Source organism: Felis catus, chromosome B3, assembly GCF_018350175.1.
Source record: "Felis catus isolate Fca126 chromosome B3, F.catus_Fca126_mat1.0, whole genome shotgun sequence".
In the NCBI taxonomy this organism is placed as follows: domain Eukaryota; kingdom Metazoa; phylum Chordata; class Mammalia; order Carnivora; family Felidae; genus Felis; species Felis catus.
The window spans coordinates 107,284,253-107,308,367 of NC_058373.1; the positions used below are offsets into that span (position 1 = coordinate 107,284,253).

The 24,115-nt window shown below is 35.3% G+C and overlaps 1 protein-coding gene across 3 annotated transcripts in view; it reads left to right on the forward strand.

The window, feature by feature from the left end:
- Nucleotides 1-24,115, forward strand: part of MNAT1 (MNAT1 component of CDK activating kinase) — a 224,797-nt gene that overhangs the window by 24,037 nt on the left and 176,645 nt on the right. The window contains exon 1 of one of the 3 annotated variants that reach the window (XM_045060006.1): nt 815-964. The exons of the other annotated variants lie outside the window; for them this stretch is intronic. The gene's annotated coding sequence lies outside the window, so the exon portion shown is untranslated. Of the gene's footprint in view, nt 1-814; nt 965-24,115 lie in introns of those variants that run through there. 3 annotated transcript variants of the gene reach the window in all.

The following is a 24,115-nucleotide window of genomic DNA, read 5'->3' on the forward strand; positions in this document are numbered from 1 at the left end:
GATAGTCATCTGAGGTTACCATTTGTTTGATATTTACTTGGCCCTGAAATCACAATACTAAAATACATTTTGGATTGTAACTAAGGAAAACATTTCAGAGTAATCTTCATGTAAGAATTCTTTGAACAGAATTCTGAGTAAAAACTGTAATCTACCTGAGAGTCCTTAACAATTGAGGAAAAGAAAGTACCTGCTACTCTAAAGTTTAGGATTATCCTTTTTTCAGATTTGCAAGTTGTTTTTGCTTTCAATTGTTCACACTTAGGTAGGAGCTTAAACTATCATGGCACTGAAGAGCATATTTTATGTCCGTGTTTAGTAGCTACTTCAAACAGCTGAAACTTTATTTAGGTCATATTTCTTTTTTTGGTACATTTATTTTTAGGGTTATATTTTCCTTTTAAAGTTTCATTGCTTTCATTCAACAAATATTGAGTACTACTGTGTGGCAAGCATAGTCATGGTTACAGAATGGTACTGTCTTTTGCCCTGGTTATTAGGTTTCTTTGGTTAATGAATATAAGTCTAAAGGTTTTATGGGTTGCTTTTCCTTTTTTATATCTTTGTAAATAAGAGCTGAGTTTAAATGTATTATTTAACTTTTATTTGTGTGGGTTGACGATTTTTACCGTATATAAATAAATGGCCTATGTCAAACCATCTAGATCTGTGAGTTGATAAATTTGAATTCTGGTACTTTATATTTTGCAGCATGTTTTTTTTTTTTTTTTTTTGTCACATGTTCATATTTTCCTACGTTTTATTGATTCTGTTTTTCTTCAGTTTTTCTCTTTATGTAAATCATCCACTTGCTTCTCATAGCAAATTGCTGCTTCAATTTGAGTCAGTGACTTGAAGTTTGTAGTGCAACAACTGGAACCTCTTTCTTTTGGAAATCTCATGCTTAAGTCTCAGGAGAAAAAAATCCTGTAGAATTCTTTGATGTAATTATTGTCCTTTCTGGGTAAGTCTCATCTTTATGAGAAAATTTTTAGTTCTTTACTCCAGTACTTTGTAATTGATTATAGTTGCTTTCAAATAGATTATCAAGAAAGGGGGAATGTGGAAAGTATTTCAGTAGATTCTTGGGTAAAATAGTTCTGTATTATGATATTCTTTAAATGATTTTCTATGAGTTTTATATATGTTTCACTGAAAAATAAATTATGACTATCACTTGGTTAGAAATTTTTACTGAGCTCTGGTATCGTATAAAGCGAAATTAAAAAAGAAAATGAAACGTTGCTTTTCTAGCCTAGTTTGTTGTTTGGTTTCTCAGTTGCTGTATAGAGATAGCTTATTCTCATGTATAGACTTTTTAAAGCCAAAAATAATCTGTAAATTGTCTAGTACAATTTCTTGCTTTTAATGGATGAGAGAATAGATTTTTCTTTTTTTTAATGTTTATTTGTTATTTTGAGAGAGAGATGGAGTGTGAGCAGGGGAGGGGCAGAGAGAGTGGGAGACACAGAATCCCAAGCAGGCTTCAGGCTCTGAGCTGTCAGCACACAGCCTGACGCGGGGCTCGAACCCATGGACTGCGAGATCATGACCTGAACCGAAGTCGGATGCTTAACCGACTGAGCCATCCAGGCGCCCTGAATAGATTTTTCTTTTAAAGCTTTTGTGGCATTGAAATTTTGCAGATTCAGATTGGCCTCTTTCTCAGTTAAATTAATAAGTTAGTGAAGTTAAAAGAATAGTATCTACAGAGTTGATTTATATAGTTCTCATTGGTGCTAATGGAAATTTCTTACTGAGGTTCAAATGGACACAGTTATCACCCATTTTAATTGCTGATTTATGGATGAAATGGCTATTGCTGCGTTGCTGGTTACTGCTTTATATTTTAGTGAATGCAACAGCAGTGATAGCCTGTGTCATTTTAAATGAATACTTAAAGAGGAATGACTTGTGATTTTCCAGAATGTGCATATATATGTTAATTTTTTAGAATCATAGACTTTTTATGTTAGAAGAGATCTCACAGAGTGTCTAGTCCATGTTCCTATCTTATAGATTAATAAACTAAGGTACGGAGTTTTAGAATGATTTGTCTAATCTTCCATGAGTATAAAGCGTTTTGTATGCTTACCTCCACTGTATTTTAGTAAAGTTAGAGACCTTAATGCTCACTGACTTCAACTTTCACTTGGTTAAATTTCAGTTTATGAATGTGTTATATCATCTACTTTCCTACTTAGTGTAGGTTATCAAGTAGTGGAAACTCAGAATTCATGGTGAGTAATAATTGAGCAGAATCATTTCTGTAAACCTATCATTATCTGTAATTTAGAATTACAATGACCAGGAAGCAGTGTTAGTATAAGCATAGTTTAATACATCCATATTAATCCATCTGGCAGAATATAACATTTTAACATACCTTTTAGATCCACAGTGATGGAAAAAAATGATTAAATTGCTTATTGTCAAAACAAGGAACTGCTTTAGATATGGTCATTTAATAAGCTGTTTTGCTTCATGTAAACTAGTTTTGCTTAAGCTTCAGAGATATAGTCACTTGGATTTATCTTACAGTGACAATTGTTTACTGTCTGGGTTTACGTTTAATGCAGGTGCTGGTGACAGTTTGAGATTCTTGACTCATTGCCCAGCATGGAAAATGATTGGTTTTGTTAGCTATCTACTGTACTGTCTTTTAATGTTCCCCTTTTAATGCATTTAAACCTGACTTAATTATCCTGTCTTTATAGTGTTATGAGTGTTATGGTAGTGTTGTGATATACCTGTTAAACTACTATATACTGTATATGTAAAGTGAAAAGTTTATATGTACATGGTATTTATTGCAGTAATGTAAAGTTCAAAAATAGAAAGCAAACATAACAGGTTTATACATTTACACATTTAAATTGTACAGTGCTGTTGTAGCCTTCTTTTTCTGGAAGATGTGTTTGTGTCAGTAAATTCTTCCTTTTTCCTTGTTTATGATTTTATGTCTGTAAAACAGTGACCAGTTGCTAAGGAAGCCTCTTTTTTCTATTTATTAGATAGTGAAGCTAATTGTCTTTTGATATTGTACTGCTTACTAGCTATCAAATAGTCTAATAAATAGGTAAAGCTTATAGCTTACTATAAAAAGTTACAAGTTAATTGTTTGGTTTTGGAACTCATACTTTAGCCTCTTGTTTTGTGTTGAATTAACGAATGTGAAGAAGACATTAAGACATTAGACTTGATTTGAAAGTAAGATAGATTTGAGACAAATTTAGGAGATAGATTGAAAAGATTTGGTGATCCAGTGGCTATGAGGTAAGAAGAGGTAGTCTAAGATAATTCTCACATTTGGGATATTGATGATTAGGTGAAGAATGGGATTTTGAGGGGCACCTGATGGCTCACTTGGTTAAGTGTCTGACTCTTGGTTTTGGCTCAGGTCATGATCTCACAGTTTGTGAGTTTTTTTTTTTTTTTAATTTTTTTTAACGTTTATTTATTTTTGAGACAGAGAGAGACAGAGCATGAACAGGGGAGGGGCAGAGAGAGAGGGAGACACAGAATTGGAAGCAGGCTCCAGGCTCTGAGCCATCAGCCCAGAGCCCGACGTGGGGCTCGAACTCACGGACCGCGAGATCGTGACCTGAGCTGAAGTCGGACGCTCAACCGACTGAGCCACCCAGGCGCCCCTAACAAACAGTTTGTGAGTTTGAGCCCTATGTCTGGCTCTGTGCTGACCGCATGGAGTCTGCTTGGGATTCTCTCTCTCTGCCCCTCCCCAGCTTGCTCTCTCTCTCTCTCTTTCTCTCTCTCTCTCAAAATAAATAAATAAACAAACAAAAAAATGAGATTTTGAAGATTCAGTGCATTTCCTTCTGTAACAAGGCAGGCTTGTGTTAGTAAATAAACAGGCAAATAAATTAGCAAATGGTAATAGCTGAAAATGGTGGATTTTGGAGTCTAGGTTGGTTATGAAGGGTAGTATACCTAGGAGTTAGCCTGAAATTGGGAGAAAAAGAAAGTATCAAAGTGTTGGAGGTCTGGGTGAGATCAAGGGGAGCAGTAGAGGTAATGAGGGATTGAGAGCTGGTAATTCAGGTTGTGGCTAGGGTTTAGAATATAACTAAACAGGCTGTTACTATGCTCAGTGCTGGAGAAACTAGTGGCCAGAAAGCTAAACAACACACAAAAAGTATTTAAAAGAGTAAAAAAATAGAGCATTCTTTAAAATTAAGATGACCATTGGAAAACAGAGGCACAGCTAGAGTAGTTTAGAGCTGATGGCTTTTATTTACAGTTAAACTGAATATAAAAATCTTACCCTCTAGCCCATGTAACACATAGTGTTCTGTTTTAAAAATTTTTGAGCGGGGCGCCTGGGTGGCTCAGTCGGTTGAGAGTCTGACTTCGGCTTAGGTCATGATCTCGCCATCCGTGAGTTTGAGCCCCGCATCCGGCTCTGTGCTGACAGCTCAGAGCCTGGAGCCTATTTCAGATTCTGTGTCTCCCTCTCTCTCTGACCCTCCCCCATTCATGCTCTGTCTCTCTCTGTCTCAAAAATAAATAAACGTTAAAAAAAAAAATTAAAAAAAAAATAAAAAATAAAAATTTTTGAGCTTTGTCAGATGACTGGTTTTAGCAGAGATTGGATTTAACTTTAAGTGTAAAGCTGCATCTATACAATTTAAACCTGCAATCTTATAAATATATTATTTATAATATATATTATTTATATATGTTAAATCTGGACATAAAATGTAGAAATAAAACTTGAAAAAAAATTTTAAATGACTGTCTTTAAATTTTCCAGTATTTGTTTTTGGTGATGTTCTAAGATGATGATTCAGTTAATGTAAAAGACTTGCGTATGTTAATACAAACTACTCCCTCCCCCCTTTTTTGGCACCCGTCTTGTTTTTCAGAATCTTTTTGAGAAACTTTCAGATACAGAACAAACAATAAATTACTGAATAGTTAATACTATTCATTATATGACTATTTGGATTTCATTTTGGGGAGGTTTATTAATATAGTTTAATAATTTAATTATTAAAAACAAATGTATTGGGTAAATTCATGTTAGAACTTAAGATATATTACAGTTGACATTTGAAACAAAAAATAAATGTTCTTTAAGAAATAGGAAATGTTTTCAGATAATATGGGGAGAGTGTGGGGAATTACAGTTCAATAATAAAAACTAATGTTTGTAGGTAAATCAAGTTTGAGAGTTTCTGTTTTAATAAGTTGTTAAGGTTTGGGTTCAGAGATCTGTTTCTCTTATAGTAAACATTTTTAATATAGGAACAGATCAGGGAAATGGTTTCCATATGCTTCTTGAGGTGTTAACAATGCACTTTTGGATTGGGAATGCAATATAAACCTAAACTACATTCTGGAAGGTGAGTGGAGGAACATTTCAATGGTAATATGTACAAGAAGCCCTTATGCTTTGTGGATTTGTGACTTAGGATTTTGTGAGTTTCTGGTACATACAAATTACTCTCCTACAAACCTGGAGTCTAACACACCTTGCTCTTTCTGGCCAGCTTATAGCCTTCATCTGGCCCAGTATTTTTTTACTACAGTTCATCCCTTTAAAATCTTTCTTAGATACCCATGCTTTTGGGAGAATTGAGGCCAGTTTTGGGACCTAATCTAAAGGGCATAAAATATATAAAACAAAGAGAATGGCTAGGGGAAGCAAAAAAATAAAAATAAAAAAAAATAAAATCCAAGGGTTAAATCATCTGTCAGACCTTTCTGAGATTTCTAGTGAACCTAGAGGCAAGAACAGTTAAGTTTTTGAATTCTGACTTTTTTCCTGCTTAAGACTGAGTATATAGTATTACTAGCTGTTTAGTAAGAACTCTAAAATATATCCACTTAAAAATAGAATGATTGTCCTTAATGGTATTTGTAATTTTGAAGAGTTGCATGTTTAATACTTTTCTTCTTGGTTGACTTTTAAAAGTCTTGGTTGACCTTTAAACTTTTTTTTTTCTTTTTTCCTTTTTTTTTGTCTTTGTAAGTGATACGATCCATAGAAACACAAAGAAAAATTCTCATAGGTTTTAGAGTTATATCTCTTAACAGGATTTTTCTAATCTTTCTGTCAGGATAAAAACAAAATCTTTCAAATGAAGGTAGGGCAAGAGGAGAATTAGAATATCCTAGGAAGGTTTTAAAAAGTACTATCATGCCTACAGAAATGCTTACTGTGTCCTAGGCATAGTATGAATGCTCTTTATTCATTATCTCATTTAATCTTTATAATAAGTCTAATTGGTAGGTACTGTTAATATCTTCTTTTTATGGATATGGGAATTGAGGCTTAGAGACTTTAAGTAACTTGCCTAAGGTAACAAAACTAATAAATGTCTCAACCTGGATTCATCTAGGTCTAATTGGTGACAAATCTCTGTTTCTAAATCACCATGCTATAATTTACTTTGCACAAACCCCTTTTGTCTTTTTCTTCTGTATCAGAATGGGGGTCAATGGCAAGACATGTACATTTTCAAAAAGTTACCCTAGTTCCCAAGGCTATAATGTTGAGTTTACATTAAAAAGGTTTTTTTGCATACAAAAATGTGCATATAACCTGTATAGCTTAATAAATAATAAATCAACAATTTATTGTTATAATATATAATATAATCTGTGTACCTACCACCTAGATTAAGAAATAGGATATTATAAAAAAAGAAATAGGATATTATTGATAACTTTGAAGATTTTGTCCTTTTTCCTTTTTTATTTTTTAAATATTTTAATTTTTAATTAAACATTTTAAAATTTTAAATGTTTAGTTTTTTATTATGTTTTAAATTTTATTATTTTTTATTTATTTTCTTTAAGCCTTATGCTTCACGTGGGGCTTGAACTCAAGACCATGACATCAAGAGTCTGCAGGCTCTACTGATTGAGCTAGCCAGGTGCCCCAAGTGTGTGTGTGTTTTTTTTTTAATAAATATCTATTCTTGAGAGAGAGAGAGAGAGAGACAGAGTGCAAGCAGGGGAGGGTCAGAGAGAGGGAGACACGGAACCTGACGCAGGCTGCAGGCTCTGAGCTGTCAGCACAGAGCCTGACGTGGGGCTCGAACTCAGAAACCGCTAGATCATGACCTGAGCTGAAATTGGACGCTTGACTGAGCCACCCAGTTGCCCAGGTGCCCCAAGTTTTTAATTTTAATTCCAGTATAATTAATGTATTATGTTATATTAGTTTCAGGTGTACAATATTGTGATTCAGCAATTCTGTATATTACTCAGTGCTAATCATGATAAATTGTACTCTTTAATCACCATCACTTATTTCACCTATCCCGCCACCCACCTCCCTTGATAACTATGTTCTTTATCATATTTCCCCCTTCTCCCATAGAGATGACTGCTGCCCTGAATTTGTGTTATAATCATTCTTCCTTTTTTTCTTTTCTTAAAAGATAGTCCTGGATCTCTAAGCAGTATATTATTTAGTTTTGAATTTTATGTAAGTGTATGTATTATATATGTGTTCTTCTTTTTTCTTTAATTTTTATGTTAATGTTTATTTTTTGAGAGAGAGAGACACACACACAGAGCCTGAGCAGGGGAGGGGCATAGAGAGAAGGAGAAACAGAATCTGAAGCAGGCTCCAGGCTCTGGGCTGTCAGCACAGAGCCCAACACAGGGCTTGAACTCATGAACCTTGAGATCATGACCTGAGCTGAAGTCAGATGTTTAACTGACAAGCCACCCAGGCACCCCTCTATGCCCATAGTTTTTATGTTTATTGCTAGTTGACTATATAGTGTGTTATTATGCCATCAAAGTGTCCAACTGAAAATAAAACATTACATTAAGAATGTATGTTATCTGTAGAAGCATATTCTAGTTGAAAGATTAGGATGAAAGACAAAGTAGACTTAAGTGTAGCATCCATTCAAATGATTAGGAAGGTTCTGTCTAGTCTACTGAATTTAATGCACTGGGTTTAGGACTAGACCAAAGAAATCTGAGAATTCATTTTTATGGGCAGTAGCCCAGGGATTGCACATAGGCTTCAAGGTCTTTGCTGAACCTGAACTGATAATACTGGGTTTGATTCTTTATAAGAATCTGAAATTCATTATTTAGCCCAGTTTCTGCTTCATGCTCATTCTGCCCAGACACCTTCAGTGATTTAGTTTTGGCTGCAAATCTCTGAAGGATTTTTGGCCACAGGGTGTGATTTGACATTGAAACCTGGGACTCAAAGTGCAACTACCACCCCTGGTTAGAATGAGAGTGTATGAGAGTAAGGTAATAATAGAGTCTTGGCCCAGATCTAGCTCACAGTGGGTCTGTGTTCTCACCTGATAGTCATTTCCTTGGTTCCCAGATGTGTAATTAGAGTGGGCTTACGTGGTATTTGGCAAAATACTCAAATTGTTTCCCTGACTGGTAGGATAAGGGCTGTCCTAGTAGGGTAAGGTCAAATGGAAGTCTCTAAAAACTATACCTTTCCCCATCCTGGAAAGGGCAGCAAGGGATTAACATATATTGAGGTTTGCTTTTTCTTGCTTATGGAGCCACAGCTAGCACCACTATCTGAGGACTTAACACTGTGTTTAACCCACCAATATAGTATTTTGAATATTATTGTCTCTTACCAGCAGTCCCACTTTATAGGAAAGTATATGTGACAGTGGGCCCAAGTTCATGAATCCACTGGTCCTAATTCATAGAGCTCCACTGATACTACTCTAGGTTGATACAACAGTTGTAATGGGCTCATAAAGGTGCAGCTGAGAGGTACCAGATTGGTGGTGATACTCTAAAAGAATGGGCACCATTCTCCAGGATGCTTTCTGTACCGTAAATATTAGATCATCATATGGATATGACCATTGGCTATTCCCTGTGGGTAAAATACATGGGTTCTAGAACCCAAGGATAGGAGGAGGAGTGGCTTCTCTTACTATTGTACCCAGTTATTACTTGTGCTTTCCATCCATGTAACTTTAGGCCGTTGTGAGCTTAGATTTAGGTCCTTGTTTTCAGAGGTAGAAATGTCCCACTAGGGGAGTAAGAGCTCCATTAAACTTTAAACCATACCTGCTGTTTGGTTACTTTGGATTCCTTAGGTGAAAAAGACACCAGGGAAGAAAAGGAGTCACATTCTGGCAAGAGTGATTGACTCTGATCATCATTACAATGAGGGCGGGGTAGAATATGTCTGGCACTCACGGGATCCACTTGAGTGTCTCTTGGTGCTCCCAATTCCATTATTATAGGAAATGTATAAGTACATTGCTGTGTAGAAGGAGGAAAGGGGTGGAAAAAAATTGACTTTCTGCATTTAACTACAAAAAAAAAAAGTTTATGTTTAGTTTGGTAGAGGTGTTATGTATAATGCTTTGTTAAAGAATCCCCTTTCTGCACCACTGGTGAATAGGGATTGATGAATGGGAAGAGTTGAGTCAGATCAGTAAGCTCATTCTGGTTTTCTTGGATATGTTCCCATGTAGGAGGTAAAACCAATTCTGGAAGTATCTGTGAGCTTCCATAAATAACTTTAATTTTAGCCTAATGATGGCCTTTAAATAAGTAGCTATTAAATAACATCAAGTAACATCTGTATCAGACCCTAAGGCCCTAAGGTTGTTAGGCACAACCTAAACAGAGAATGGTAACCAGGGGTTCAGATCTCTTAAGAGATGAGGGTCTGGGTGACATTGTTGGCAAGCTGCCTAGATTAGCCGAGGTGCTAGTAGAGGGTAGGGGAAACTAGAGTGGGATGATGAGGATCAGTTATGGCTAGGAAATCAATGGCAGCATTGAGGCTGTAGTTTGTCCCTTTCTCTAGGAAGGGACATAAAAATAAAATAAGTAGAATCCTTAAGAGCTGTTCCCAGCTAGGGTGAACTTATCTAAGAAGCAAGCATATTTGCATGGTATAATTTTCCCGTTCATATACTCCACACATTTTTCTATAGCATTGTTTGTGTTATTGATTTATAGAACCTCTTCGTATAGTCTGAATATTATCTTTAATGTATGACGAAAAAGTAATTTCTTTGTATGTAGTGAGTCTTTTTTAGCACTCCCCATGTAGAATTTTTAATTTTGATAAAATGAAATTTATTGGTCTCCTTTACATTGTTTAAGTTTTTTAGTCACTTTTAGGAAATCCTGCTCTGATGTCATAGTTATCTTATAATTTCATTTATGTATATATGTATCTATGTATATAGGCTCCATGCCCAGTGTGGAGTGCAATGCTGGGCTTGAACTCATGGCCCTGAGATCAAGACCTGAGCTGAGATCAAGAGTCAGACACTTAACCAACTGAGTTGCCCAGGCGCCCCTTATAATTTCTTAAATTTAAAGTTTTCAGTTTCATGTTTAGATCATTTATTTATTCATATGGAACTTCTTTTTGTATATAGTTAGTGTAAGAGTTAGGGCTCTAGGTCTGCACTTTTTCTTTCATGTAGCGAGTCAGTGATGTCTCAACCATTTATTGAGTAGTCATTCCTATCCACATTGATTTGTAATATGACTTCTTCCCTATGCTGGATTCCCATGTATATATGGAATTTTTTTTTTGTATTGTCTGTTTTTTTTTTTAACTGAAGTATATTTCATCCTTGAAGTGTGCTGATATATGGGTGGTACATGGGTCTATAGACATCTTTATGGGATGTCAATTTTACCTAAAGAACATGAAAAAAATTTTGGATAATTGAATTACTAAGTAATTTTTTTTTTAAAATTTTTTTTCAATGTTTTTATTTATTTTTGGGACAGAGAGAGACAGAGCATGAACGGGGGAGGGGCAGAGAGAGAGGGAGACACAGAATCGGAAACAGGCTCCAGGCTCCGAGCCATCAGCCCAGAGCCTGACGCGGGGCTCGAACTCACGGACCGCGAGATCGTGACCTGGCTGAAGTCGGACGCTTAACCAACTGCGCCACCCAGGCGCCCCACTAAGTAATTTTTAAAGACATTTTTCAATGAAAATAAATAGGATTGTATTATGGAGACAAATTGAACATTTATGAATTTTTAAGATAAAACATGGTAATTCAAAGAAATACCTTCTAGGAGACCATTTGAGACTTTAAATTAAAATTTAATTTAAAATTTAAAATGTCCCCAGTCTTCCAGGAGGTACATTTTTCTCTGTCCTTTGAGAATACTTTGGTGGGGAAGGGTGAAAGACTACCTTACACCCTTACATAAACTCCTTTTTCCTGAAGTGTTCTGTTTATTGATCTGTGTAGAAATTGTGAGTATTGATACCTTTGTTCTTGTGCGATTTCGATCTGGAATGTCATCCTTCTTTTGTACTTCAAGGCCATCAAATTCTTCAAGTCCCACTTATATTCAGCCTGTTTCCTGAGTCCTTTCCTGACAGTAATCCTTGATACTGGCTTTTGGTCCTTATTGGTTATTCCTTGTGTTAAGTACTAGTTTCAAAAAAATTTTTTTCTTTAATGTTTATTTGTTACTTTTGAGAAACAGAGAGAGCATGAGTGGGGGAGGGGCAGGGAGAGAGAGGGAGACACAGAATCTGAAGCAGGCTCTAGGCTTTGAGCTGTCAGCACAGAGCCCGATGTGGGGCTCAAACTCACAAACCATGAGATCATGACCTGAGCCGAAGTTGGATGCTTAACCAACTGAGCCACCCAGGCACCCCTAAGTACTAGTTTTAATAGCTAAAATTTATTGAGAGTGTATTATGTGTCTGGTATATTTCTAATATTTTCCCCGTATTAACTGATATAAATCTTACCAACTTCATGAGTCAAATCAATTTTCCCCCTTCTCCAACAATCTCAACACCTGGGAGGTATTATTTTTCTTTTTCACAAGGAAATTGAGGCATAGTGAGGGTTAATAGTTTGTCTAGGGTTGCAGGCCTAGCAAATGACTAAAGAAAAGGAGGTAAAATGGCTCCATTATTGATGCATTTAACCATTATGCTCTCCTCCCTTCCCAGTTGCTTAATAAATAATTAATTGTTCAAGGACTGAATCCACTATTTTGACACTTAGCCAACACAAACTTGTGCTGTTGTTTTATGGGTGTGTCCTCTTGCCTAACTACGTAATACATCCATGAAGGTAGGGATCAAATATTATACTTTTTTATAATGTAACTTTGTACTTTAGGTAGATCCACTGCATATAATAAGTACCTGGTAGATGTTTATTTTTAAATTTTTTTTTTCAACGTTTATTTATTTTTGGGACAGAGAGAGACAGAGCATGAACAGGGGAGGGGCAGAGAGAGAGGGAGACACAGAATCAGAAACAGGCTCCAGGCTCTGAGCCATCAGCTCAGAGCCCGACGCGGGGCTCGAACTCACGGACCGCGAGATTGTGACCTGGCTGAAGTCGGATGCTTAACCGACTGCGCCACCCAGGCGCCCCCTGGTAGATGTTTATTGATAAGGGTCTGATAGTGACGTAAACCTTATAATTCATTGTCAAATGGATCTAAGCATTTTCATACTAAGTAGTCATCTGATGGCTTGGATACTCTAGCATCACAGATAACGTTGAGATTTCCTGGTTCTGGGGCTGTAGGGCTTGGCTAGATCTGGAGAATTACATTGGTAGAAAGGTATGCCTAGGAATTAGATTTCTGGCCTGAACTTAAATTACGACCTTTGACAAGTCATTTTGGTTTATCACCTGTAGAAAGGGGAAAATCTAACTTAGCCTTTATTTTTTTAATCATGGTCTTTGTATATCTTTTAAGCTTCCTGGAAGAAAAGTTGTATGCATTCAAAGTAGTATCATATTCTCATTCTTAGTTGTAATAACTTCTATACCATTATGTTGGTACATATTCAAAAGGGTGTATTATCAGCATAGCTATGCTTTTATTTTTAGAATGAGAAATTTAAGATTAAGAAACAAAGTTCTTTTTTGGGGGGGTTTGTTTTGAGAGTGCATTATGAACACATGCAAGCAGGAGAGGGGCAGAGGGAGAGGAAGAGAGAGAATCTTTTTTAAATTAAAAAAAATTTTTTTTACTTTAAATTTTAGCTAACATACAGTGTAATATTGGTTTCAGGAATAGAATTCAGTGATTCATCACATACATACAACACCCAGTGCTCATCACAAGTGTTGTCCTTAATATCCATTACCTATCTAGCCCATCTCCCACCCACCTCCCTCCATCAACCCTCAGTTTGTTCTCTGTTAAGAGTCTCTTGTGGTTTGTTTCCCTCTCTCTCCTCTCCCTTCCCCCACCTGCATATGTTCAACTGTTTTATTTCTTAACTTCCACATACAAGTGAAATCATATGGTATTTGTTTTTGTGACTGACTTATTTCACTTAGCATAATACATTCAATAGAGCTCTGTCCATGTCATTGCAAATGGCATGATTTCATTTTTTGTGATGACTGAGTGATATTCCATTGTACGTATATACCACATCTTCTTTATCCATTCATCAGTTGTTGGACATTTGGGCTCTCTCCATAGTTTGGCTATTATTGATAATGTTGCTATAAACATTGGGGGTGCATGTACCCCTTTGAATCTGTTTTTTTGTATCCTTGGGGTAAGTATGTAATAGTGCAGTTGCTGAATCATAGAGTAGTTCTATTTTTAGTTTTTTGAGGAACCTTCATACTGTTCTCCAGAGTGGCTGCACCAGTTTGCATTCCCACCAACAGTGCAGAAGGGTTCCCTTTTTTCTACATTCTCACCAACACTTGTTACTTCTTGTCTTTTATAATAGTTATTCTAACAGGTGTGAGGTGGTATCTAATTATGGTTTGTATTTCCCTGATGATGAATAATGTTGAGCATCATTTCATGTGTCTGTTAGCCATCTGGATGTCTTCTTTGGAAAAGTATCTATTCATGTTTACTGCTCATTTCTTTTTTTTTTTTTTTTTTTTTGTTAACATTCATTTTTGAAAGACAGAGACAGAGTGCAAGAGGGGGAGGGGAAGAGAGAGAGGGAGACAGAATTTGAAGCAGGCTCCAGGCTCTGAGCTGTTAACACAGAGCCCGACTTAGGGCTCGAACCCATGAACCATGAGATCATGACCTGAGCTGAAGTCGGATGCTTAACCGACTGAACCACCTAGGTGCCCCAATCCTGCCCATTTCTTACCTGGGTTATTTGTTTTTGGGTGTTGAGTTTGATAAGTTCTTTATAGATTTTGGATACTAAATCTTTATCAGATATGTCATTTGCAAATATCTTCTCTCATTCTGTAGTCTGCCTTTTAGTTTTGTTGAAGAGAGAAGGAATCTTTAGCAGGCTGCATACCCAGCACAGAGCCTGATGCAGGGCTCGATCTTAGGACCTGTGAGATCACGATCTGAGTTGAAACCAAGAGTTAGATGCTTAACCAACTGAGCTACCCAGGCATCCCTGTACCAATTTTTTAAAATGCTGAAAATAATACATTTTTACTGGGCAAAATTACGATATTCTACAAACTTTTGAAGAGATGCTGGGGGACTATGTCTTATTATTATTTGTATACTCCATCTGTCATAGAGCCTTATCATATCCTTATAATACAATATTATATATTATATTATTCTTTTTTGTTGTTTTTTTTTGTTATATTATTCTTGATAGAATTAAAGTGTTAAGGAAAAGTCCGTACCATATATAAAGTTTGAAATTATAGTGATATAGAAAAGTTAAACTGATAAGCATCAGTTATATTGAAAGGAAATTGTATGCAATTTTGGAAAAAGAAAAATTAACAGCCTTTGTAACAACTCAAGCTATCTGGAATGATCAAACTTGGAAGAAACCTTAAATATTTTATAAAGGAGTATTCAAGTTTCCCATATAAAGGACAGTTAGAACAGCAACTTATGTTTTCTGGTTGCCAATGTAGGTCTAATTAAATCATCATGTCTTTAATAAGAGACTTTTATGTGGTCAGGCATAGCTTTATCTTTTTAAAGAAATGTATTCTAGAGTACAAGAGTTATATTTGTAAGAAAAATAACTTTTTGTGGTAATTGCTGGATTTATCATTTAAGGAAGTGTATTCTAGGAAAAAAAACATTTCTGCCTTGATCTTAGGGTATGTAGGTAGTTTTTCACAGTGCTTTCACATATGTCTCTCATTTGAGTAACATTTCTGGGAGAGAGTTAATTTAGCTATTATTGCTTTTATTGGTAAGAGAATTGAAGACAGTTTGTTTTTGAAAGGTCATTTAGGTAGTATATAATTTTAGATGCTTTTGTTTGTAAATAATAGGAAACTCAACTCAGACTATCTTAAAGAATTTATTGACCTGTTACTGACAAGTACAGCCAGTAGATTAGGATTGATCCAGTAGTCCAATAGTATAACCATTGTTTTGTTTTCTTCCTATATCTTGATTTCTGTTTTCTCTTCACAGTGCTAAGTTTGCATCTAGGTGAATAAAATGGATGCTTTCTTTTATAGGCTTAGAGGGAATGACAGAAACCCAAAAAATACAAAAACACTAATTTGAAAGGATATGTGCACCCATATGTTTGTTGCAGCATTATTTACAATAGCCACATTATGGAAGCAGCCCTAGTGCCCATCGATAGATGAATGGATAAAGATGTGGTATATGTATACAACAGAATATTACTCAGCCATAAAAAAGAATGAAATTTTGCCATTTGCAACAATATGGATGTAGCTGGAGAGTATAGTGCTAATCAAAATAAGTCAGAGAAAGACAAATACAATATGATTTTACTCGTATGTGGAATTTCAGAACCAAAACGAATGAATAAAGGAAAGAGAGAGAGAAACCAAAAAACAGACTCTTAATTATAGAGAACAAACAGATGGTTAACAGAGGAGAGGTGGGTAGGGAATGGGTGAAATAGGCAAAGGGGATTAAGAGTACACTTATCTTGGTGAGCACTGAGTGATATAAATAATTCTTGAATTACTGTATTGTAAACCTGAAACGGATAGTAATACTACATATTAACTATACTAGAATTAAAATTAAAAAGAAAAATAAAGGGAATGTTGGAAAGCTTTTTTCCTTGCTTTTCTCTCTCCTCGTATCTCATTGGGACATAGTAGGTTGCTTGCTTATCCTGATTGTTAAAGAGGATTTACTGTAAAGATTTACTGATCGGATTAAGCCAGTCAGTGAGCACCTCTTGATTTGGGAGTGAGATCACATTCATCCAAATTGTTGACTGGGAAATTTAGTTTTATTCGTTTATAATTGGAGAAGTTTGCCTTGATATCTGGAGAGGCAAACAAAAGATACCTCTTCTGCGAAAGCTAATGTTAGAGTAAGAATCCAGGTTTTCATTCTTTGTTGAAAATGATAAATGAATACATAAAACTTGACCTTATTCTAGGAACATATAACTTCAGTTTCTAAATTTTTTTGATATGAAATTCATATTGCATAAAATTAACCATTCTAAAGTGAGCAATTCAGTGCCATTTTATATCCACCACCTCTGTCTACTGCCAAAACATTTTCATCACCACAAAAGAAAACCCTCTATACCCACTGAGCATCACCACAAAAGAAAACCCTCTATACCCACTCTCCATTTTTCCCTCCTCTCCAGAACCTGGTAATGGCCAATCTGTTTCCTGTCTCTGTGAATTTACCTATTCTGGATATTTTATATAAATGGTATCATATAATATACAACCTTTTGTGTCTGCCTCCTTTCACTTAGCATGATGTTTTCAAGGTTCATCCAAATTGTAACATGCATCGATATTTCATTCTTTTTTATGGCTGAATAATTCCATTGTATGTATATACCACAGTTTGTTTCTCCATTCATTCATATGTTGGTAGACATCTGGGTTCTTTCCTCCTCTTGGTTATTGTCAGTAGTACTGCTACAAACATGTTTGTATGTGCATTGGATTTAGTACTTATTTTCAGACCTTTTGAGTATATACCTAGGAGTGGAATTGGTGGGGAATGTGGTAATTCTATGTTTAACTTTTTGATAAACCAACAAAATGTTTTCCACAGCAGCTGAACCATTTTTCATTCCTACCAGCAATGTATGAGGGTTCCAGTTTCTTCATATCCTCACCCAGGGAGAGAGAGTGACAGAGGATATGAAGTGGGCTCTGCACTAACAGCAGCAAGCCCTGATGTAGGGCTTGAACCCATGAATTTTAGGTTAAGAATACTGCACTGTGGGCATCTAACTTCGGCTCGGGTCATGATCTCACAGTTTGTGAGTTTGAGCCCTGCATTGGGCTTTCTGCTGTCAGCACAGAGCCCGCTTTGTATACTCTGTTCGCCCCACTGCTCCCCTGCTCCCTCTTTCTCCCAAGAATAAACATTAAAAAAAAAACTGCACTGTTATTCACTGGTGTTTTATGTCGAATGAGTAGTAAATTTTGTTTCACCTTAAAGTTTCAGAAAGCTGTTTTGTACTTTGTCATAAAAATAATGCTTCATATTTGAAAATAAACAGGTCATTGTTAATATTCAGATTATCTTTAGAATTAATTCCAAAACAGCAGTGAGCAAGTGTGAAGAAATAGTTCATTTTATCTTAAATTCTTGAAGATCACAGTGGTTTTATTTTTTTTTTTGCCAACTATGGTATCTTTTTGAAAGAAACAAATTTTTCTTCAAAATTATGATAAGGTAAGCCCAGGTGTCAGCTACAACCTTACTGAGGTTTTCTTCTTCATGCTGAGTTCTAACTTCTTAGGTATTTCCATCCTTAGCATAGGTCTTTGTATGAAAAAAAATTTTTAATTCTGTTGGCTATATATATTTGAATAATTGGACAAATCACTAAGCTAGTTTTTATTAATGGAGTTAGTAAACTTATCCTCTCATATTCTAACAAGAATACTTATCAGGGGGTGCCTGGGTGGCTCAGTTGGTTAAGCGTCCTACTTCATTCAGCTCAGGTCATGATCTCGCCATTTGTGGGTTTGAGCACTTTGTCACGTTCTGTGCTGACAGCTCAGAGCCTGGAGCCTGTTTCAGATTCTGTGTCTCCCTCTCTCTCTGCCCCTTTTTAGCTTGTGCTCTGTCTCTCTCTCTCTCAAAAATAAATAATAAACATTAAAAAAATACTTATCAGAAGTAACGCTTATTTGTATTCAATGTTAACATTTTTTTTCTAGAGGTAATTATTTTTAATTATACTTTTAATGGTTTTTGAGACATACTTTTCCCATAAATACTTTTACTAGAATATGCTTATGGTGTCAGCAAAAATGGAAAAATAATGCACTAATTTTATAGAAATATCAGAATTCAAGATGTTGGAAGTTGCTGAATAAGTGCAAAATATTATTGTGTCTGCACAATTTAAGAATTATCTGGTCAGATGGAAAAGAATTGATAAATGTAGAGATATAGCTAACAATCATTGAACATTTACTATAAGCCAGACACTGGTTTAAATTCTTTTATATGTAATAACTTATTTCATTAAGTTGATTTTTAAAAGGCTTGAATTTTCTTTTTATTAGTGTTTGAAAATAATTGTCTCTACCATTCAAAAGTAAAAATTAATTACAAATTTAAAATATGACATGGGTTTTAAAACAATCTGAGGTATAGTTCTCAAGCTTGTCTATTATTTTATTGATTGAGCTTCTCTAGGACTTATTGGTATTTAAAATGATTAATTGAAAATGTTAATGAGCAAATGTTGGTATACTTTGCCTTCCTGAAACAAAAATGTTAAGATTATTTTTTCATAGACTTAATTTTTTTAGAGCAGTTTTACATTTATAACAAGAATTGAGAGGAAAGTGCAGAGATTTCTCACCTACCCATTATCAATATCATTCACCACTAACGTACATTTTTTTTTTTTTACCAGAGATGAACCTACATTGACACATCATTATCACCCAAAGTCCATAGTTTATTTTAGGGTTCAATTTTGATATTGTGTATTCTATGGGTTTGGACAAAAGTATGATGACATATCCATCATTATAATACCATATAGAGTATTTTCACTGTTCTAAAAATCTGTGCTCAGCCCAATTCTCCCCTGTCTCCCCTCTCCCCAACCAACCACAATCTCTGATCTTTTTATTGTCTTGAATTTTGCTTATTATAGAATGTTATATAGTTGGAATCATATACTGTGTAGGCTTTTCAGATTGACTTTTTTTCACTTAGTACTATGCATTTAAGTTTCCTTCAAGTCTTTTCTTGATAGCTCTTTTCTTTTTAGTATTGAGTAATATTTTATTGTCTGGATATACCAGTTTATGTATCTGTTCACACACTGAAGGATATTTGGGTTGCTTCCAAGTTTTGGCAATAATGAATAAAGCTGCTATAAACACCATGTGCAGTTTTTCGTGTGGACATAAATTTCTACCTCCTTTGGGTAAATACCAAGGAGGGTAATTGTTGTAAGAGTATGCTTTATATCCTTACTGATTTTCTGCCTGCTGTATCTGTCCATTTCTGACAGAACAGTGTGAAAGTCTCCAAATATAATAGTGGATCCATCTATTTCTCTTTGCAGTTCTGTCAGTTTTTGCTTCACATATATATATATTTAAATATTTATTTATTTATTTAGAGAGAGAGAATATGAGCCTGTGAGGGGTGGGGCAGAGAGAGAGAGGGAGAGAGAGAATCCCAAGTAGACTCCACATTGTTAGCACAGAGCCCAATGTGGGACTCAAACTTGTGAACGATGAGACCATGACCTGATCTGAAATCAAGAGTCAGATACTTAGTCAACTGAGCCACCTAGGTGCCCTTGTCTCACATTGTTGTCTTCTTAAAGCATTGACCCCATCATTATTATGTAATGTTCTGCTTTATCCCTGATAACTTTCCTTGCTCTGAAGTCTGCTATGTCTGAAATTACTCCTGTTTTCTTTTGATTAGTGTTAGCACAATATATTTTTCTCTACTTATTTATTTTTAATATGTCTTTGTATTTAAAGTGGGTTTCTTGTAGATAACATGTAGTTGGGCCTTGTTTTTTGATCCAGTATGTCAATCTCTGTCTTTTACTTGGTGCATTCAGATTACTGACATTCAAATTGATTACTAATATTCTTGAATTAATATCTACTATGTTCATTACTATTTTCTATTTGTTGTTTTTGTTCTTTGTTCTTATTTTGTCTTTTTCTGTCTGTTGCAGTTTTCTAAACAATTTTTATGTCTGTCTGTATATATGTATATCTGTTTAAATTCCAGTGTAGTTAACATATGGTATTATATTAGTTTCAGGTGCATAATATAGTAATTCAGCAGTTCTGTATATTACTTAGTGTTCATCAAGTTGCACTTTTTTAAAAAATTTTTTTAATTTTGAATTTTTAAAAATTTACATCCAAATTAGTTAACATATAGTGCAACAATGATTTCAGGAGTAGATTCCTTAATGTCCCTTACCCATTTAGCCCATTCCCCCCCTCCAGTAACCCTCAGTTTGTTCTCCATATTTATGAGTCTCTTCTGTTTTGTCTCCCTCCCTGTTTTTATATTATTTTTGTTTCCCTTCCCTTATGTTCATCTGTTTTGTCTCTTAAAGTCCTCATATGAGTGAAGTCATGATTTTTGTCTTTCTCTAATTTCACTTAGCATAATACCCTCCAGTTCCATCCACATAGTTGCAAATGGTGAATGCACTCTTAAAGCCTTTCACCCATTTCATCCATACCTCTACCCATCTCCCCTCTGGGGACCATTTTTCTATATAGTTAAGAGTCTGTTTTTTGGTTTGTCTCTCTGTCCCTTTTTCTTTCTTTTGTTCATTTGTTTTGTTTCTTAAATTCCACAGATGAGTGAAATCATATGGTATTTGTCTTTCTCTTATTTTGCTTAGCATTATATTCTCTAGGTCCATCCATATTGTTTGTAAATGGCAAGATTTCATTCTTTTTTATGGTGGAGTAATATCCCGTTGTATATGTATATACTACATTTTCTTTCTCCATTCATCAGTTGATGAACACTTGGGTTCTTTCCATAATTTGGCTATTGTAGGTAATGCTGCTATAACATAGAGGTGCATGTACCCTTTGAATTATGATTTTTGTACTCTTTGGATAAATACCTAGTAGTAGCAGTTGCTGATCATAGAGTAGTTCTATTTTTAACTTTCTGAGGAACCTCCATACTGTTTTCCACAGTGGCTGCACCAATTTGCATTTCCACTAGCAGTGCACAAGGGTTCCTTTTTCTCCACATCCTCACCAACACTTGTTGTTTCTTGTGTTGTTGATTTTAGTCATTTGACAGGTGTGTGGTGATATCTCATTGTAGTTTTGATTTGCATTTCCCTGATCAGTGATGTTGAGTATCTTTTCATGTGTCTGTTGGCCATGTAATGTTTTCTTTGGTAAAATATCTATTCATGTCTTTTGCCCATTTAAAAATTAAAAAAATTTTTTAATCAAAAAAGTATTTTTAAAGTAATCTCCATACCCAACATGGGGCTCGAGCTCATGACCCTGAGATCAAGAACCACATGCTTTACCTACTAAGCCAGCCAGACGCCCCTCATCTGCCCGATTTTAATTGGAGTATTTGGGGATTTTTTGGTGTTTGACTTTTATAAGTTGTTTATATACTTTGGATACTGATCCTTTATCAGATATGTCATTTGCAAATATCTTCTCCCATTCTGTAGGTAGTCTTTTTGTTTTATTGATTATTTCCTTTGCTGTGCAGAAGCTTTTTATTTTGATGTAGTCTCAGTAGTTTATTATTGCTTTTGTTTTCCTTGCCTCAGGAGACATACACAGAAAGAAGTTGCTATGGCTATTGTGAAAGAAGTTACTGCCTGTGTTCTTTTCTAGGATTTGTATGGTTTCGGGTCTCACATTTAGGTGTTTAATCCATTTTGAATTTATGTTTGTGTGTGGTGTAAGAAGGTGGTTTGGTTTCATTCTTTTGCTTCGTGCTGTGCAGTTTTCCCAACACCATTTGTAGAAGAGACATTCTTTTTTCCCATTGGGTAGTTTTTCCTGCTTTGTTGAAGATTAGTTGGCCATATACTTGTGGGTTCATTTCTGAGTTTTCTGTTCCTTTGATCTGTGTATCTATTTTTGTGCCAGTACCATACTGTTTTGATTCCTACAGCTTTGTAATATAACTTAAAGTCTGGAATTGTGATGCCTTCATCTTTTTGTTTTAAACATTTTTTTCGTGTAGGGGTGCCTGGGTGGCTCAGTGTGTTGGGTCTCTGACTTCGGCTCAGGTCATGATCTCATGGTTCATGGATTTGAGCCCTACATAGGGCTCTGTGCTGACAGTCAGAGCCTGGAGCCTGCTTCGGATTCTCTGTCTCCCTCTCTCTCCGCCCCTCCCCCCTTGCACTCTGTATCTCTCAAAAATAAACATTAAAATAAAAAAATTTAAAAATTAATAAAATAATTTTTTTCATATTTATTTATTTTGAGAGATAGAGCAGGGGGAGGGACAGAGCGAGAGAGGCAGAGAGAATCCCAAGCAGGCTCCACACTGTCAGCAGAGATCCTGACGTGGGGCTTGCACTCACAAACCATGAGATCATGACCTGAGCTGAAATTAAAGAGTTGGATGCTGAACCACCAGAGCCACCCAGGCACCCTGGGACTTTTTTTTTCTTTTTCAGGGTTGCTTTGGCTATTCAAGTCTTTTGTGGTTCCATACAGATTTTAGGATCGTTTGTTCTAGCTCTGTGAAAAATGCTGTTGGTATTTTGATAGGGATTGCATTAAATATGTAGGTTACTTTGGATAGTGTAGACATCTTAACAATATTTGTTCTTTCAATCCATGAGCATGGAATATCTTTTCATTTCTCTGTGTCATCTTCAATTTCTTTCATCAGTGTTCATAGTTTTCAGAGTGCAGATCTTTCACTTCTGGTTAAGCTTATTCCTAGGTATTATTTTTGGTGCAATTGTAAGTGGGATTGTTCTCTTAATTTTTCTTTTTGCTGCTCCATTATTAATGTATGGAAACAGTGCATTTCTGTACATTGTGTTAGTAGTCTGTGACTTTACTGAATTCATTTATCACCTTTAGTAGTTGTTTCGTGGAGTCTTTGGGTTTTCTATATATAGTATCATATCATCTACAAATAATGAAAATTTTACTTCTTCCTTATCAGTTTGGTTGCCTTTTATTTCTTTTTGTTGTATGCTGTGGCTCATACTTATGGAACTGTGTTGAATGAAAAGTAGTGAGAGTGGACATCTTTGTCTTGTTCTTGACTTTAGGGGAAAAGCTCTATTTTTCCCGATTGAGTATGCTTTTTGCTTTTGCTTTTTGCTTTTGGGTTTTTCCTCATAAGGCCTTTATTATGTTGAGGTGTCTTCCCTCTACACCCACCATGTTGAGGGTTTTTGTCATGAATAGATGACATGAATAGATGTTATATGTTGTCAAATGCTTTTCCTACATCTATTGAAATGATTGTATGCTTTTTATTCTTTCTCTGTTATTGATGTATCACATTGATTTGTACTTATTGAACTACCCTTGCATCCTGAAAATAAAGCCCACTTGATTGTGGTGAATTATTATTATTTTTTAATGTATTGTTGGATATGGTTTTGCTAGTATTCTGTTTAGGATTTTTGCAGTGATGTTCATCCAAGATACAGGCCTGTAGGTTTCCTTTATTGTGGCATTCTTTGTTTGGTTTTGGTATCAGGGTAATGTTGGCCTCATAGAACTTGGAAGTTTTCCTTTCTTTTCTACTTTTTGGAGTAGTTTGAAAAGAATAGGTATTAACTCTTCTTTAAATGTTTGGTAGAATTCATCTTTGAAGCCATCTGGTTTTGGACTTTGGTTTATTGGGAGTTATTTGATTACTGATTCAATTTCATTTTTGGTAATCAGTCTATTCAAATTTTCTATTTCTTTCTGCTTCAGTTTTGGTAGTTTATATAGGTAGTTTATATAGCTTCTGGGAATTTGTTTATTTCTTCTAGGTTGTACAATTTGTTGGTATAATAATCTTTTGTATTTCCGTGGTTCAGTTTTTCTTTCTCCTCTTTTGTTTGTGATTTTATTTGAGCCCTGTCTTCCTTCCTTCCTTCCTTCCTTCCTTCCTTCCTTCCTTCCTTCCTTCCTCATTGGTCTTTTCAAAGAACCAGCTCCTAGTTTCATTGATCTATGTGTGTGTTTTGTTTTGTTTTAGTTTCTATATCATTTATTTCAATAGCTCTTATTATTTCCTTCCTTCTCCTGGTTTGGGGTTTTGT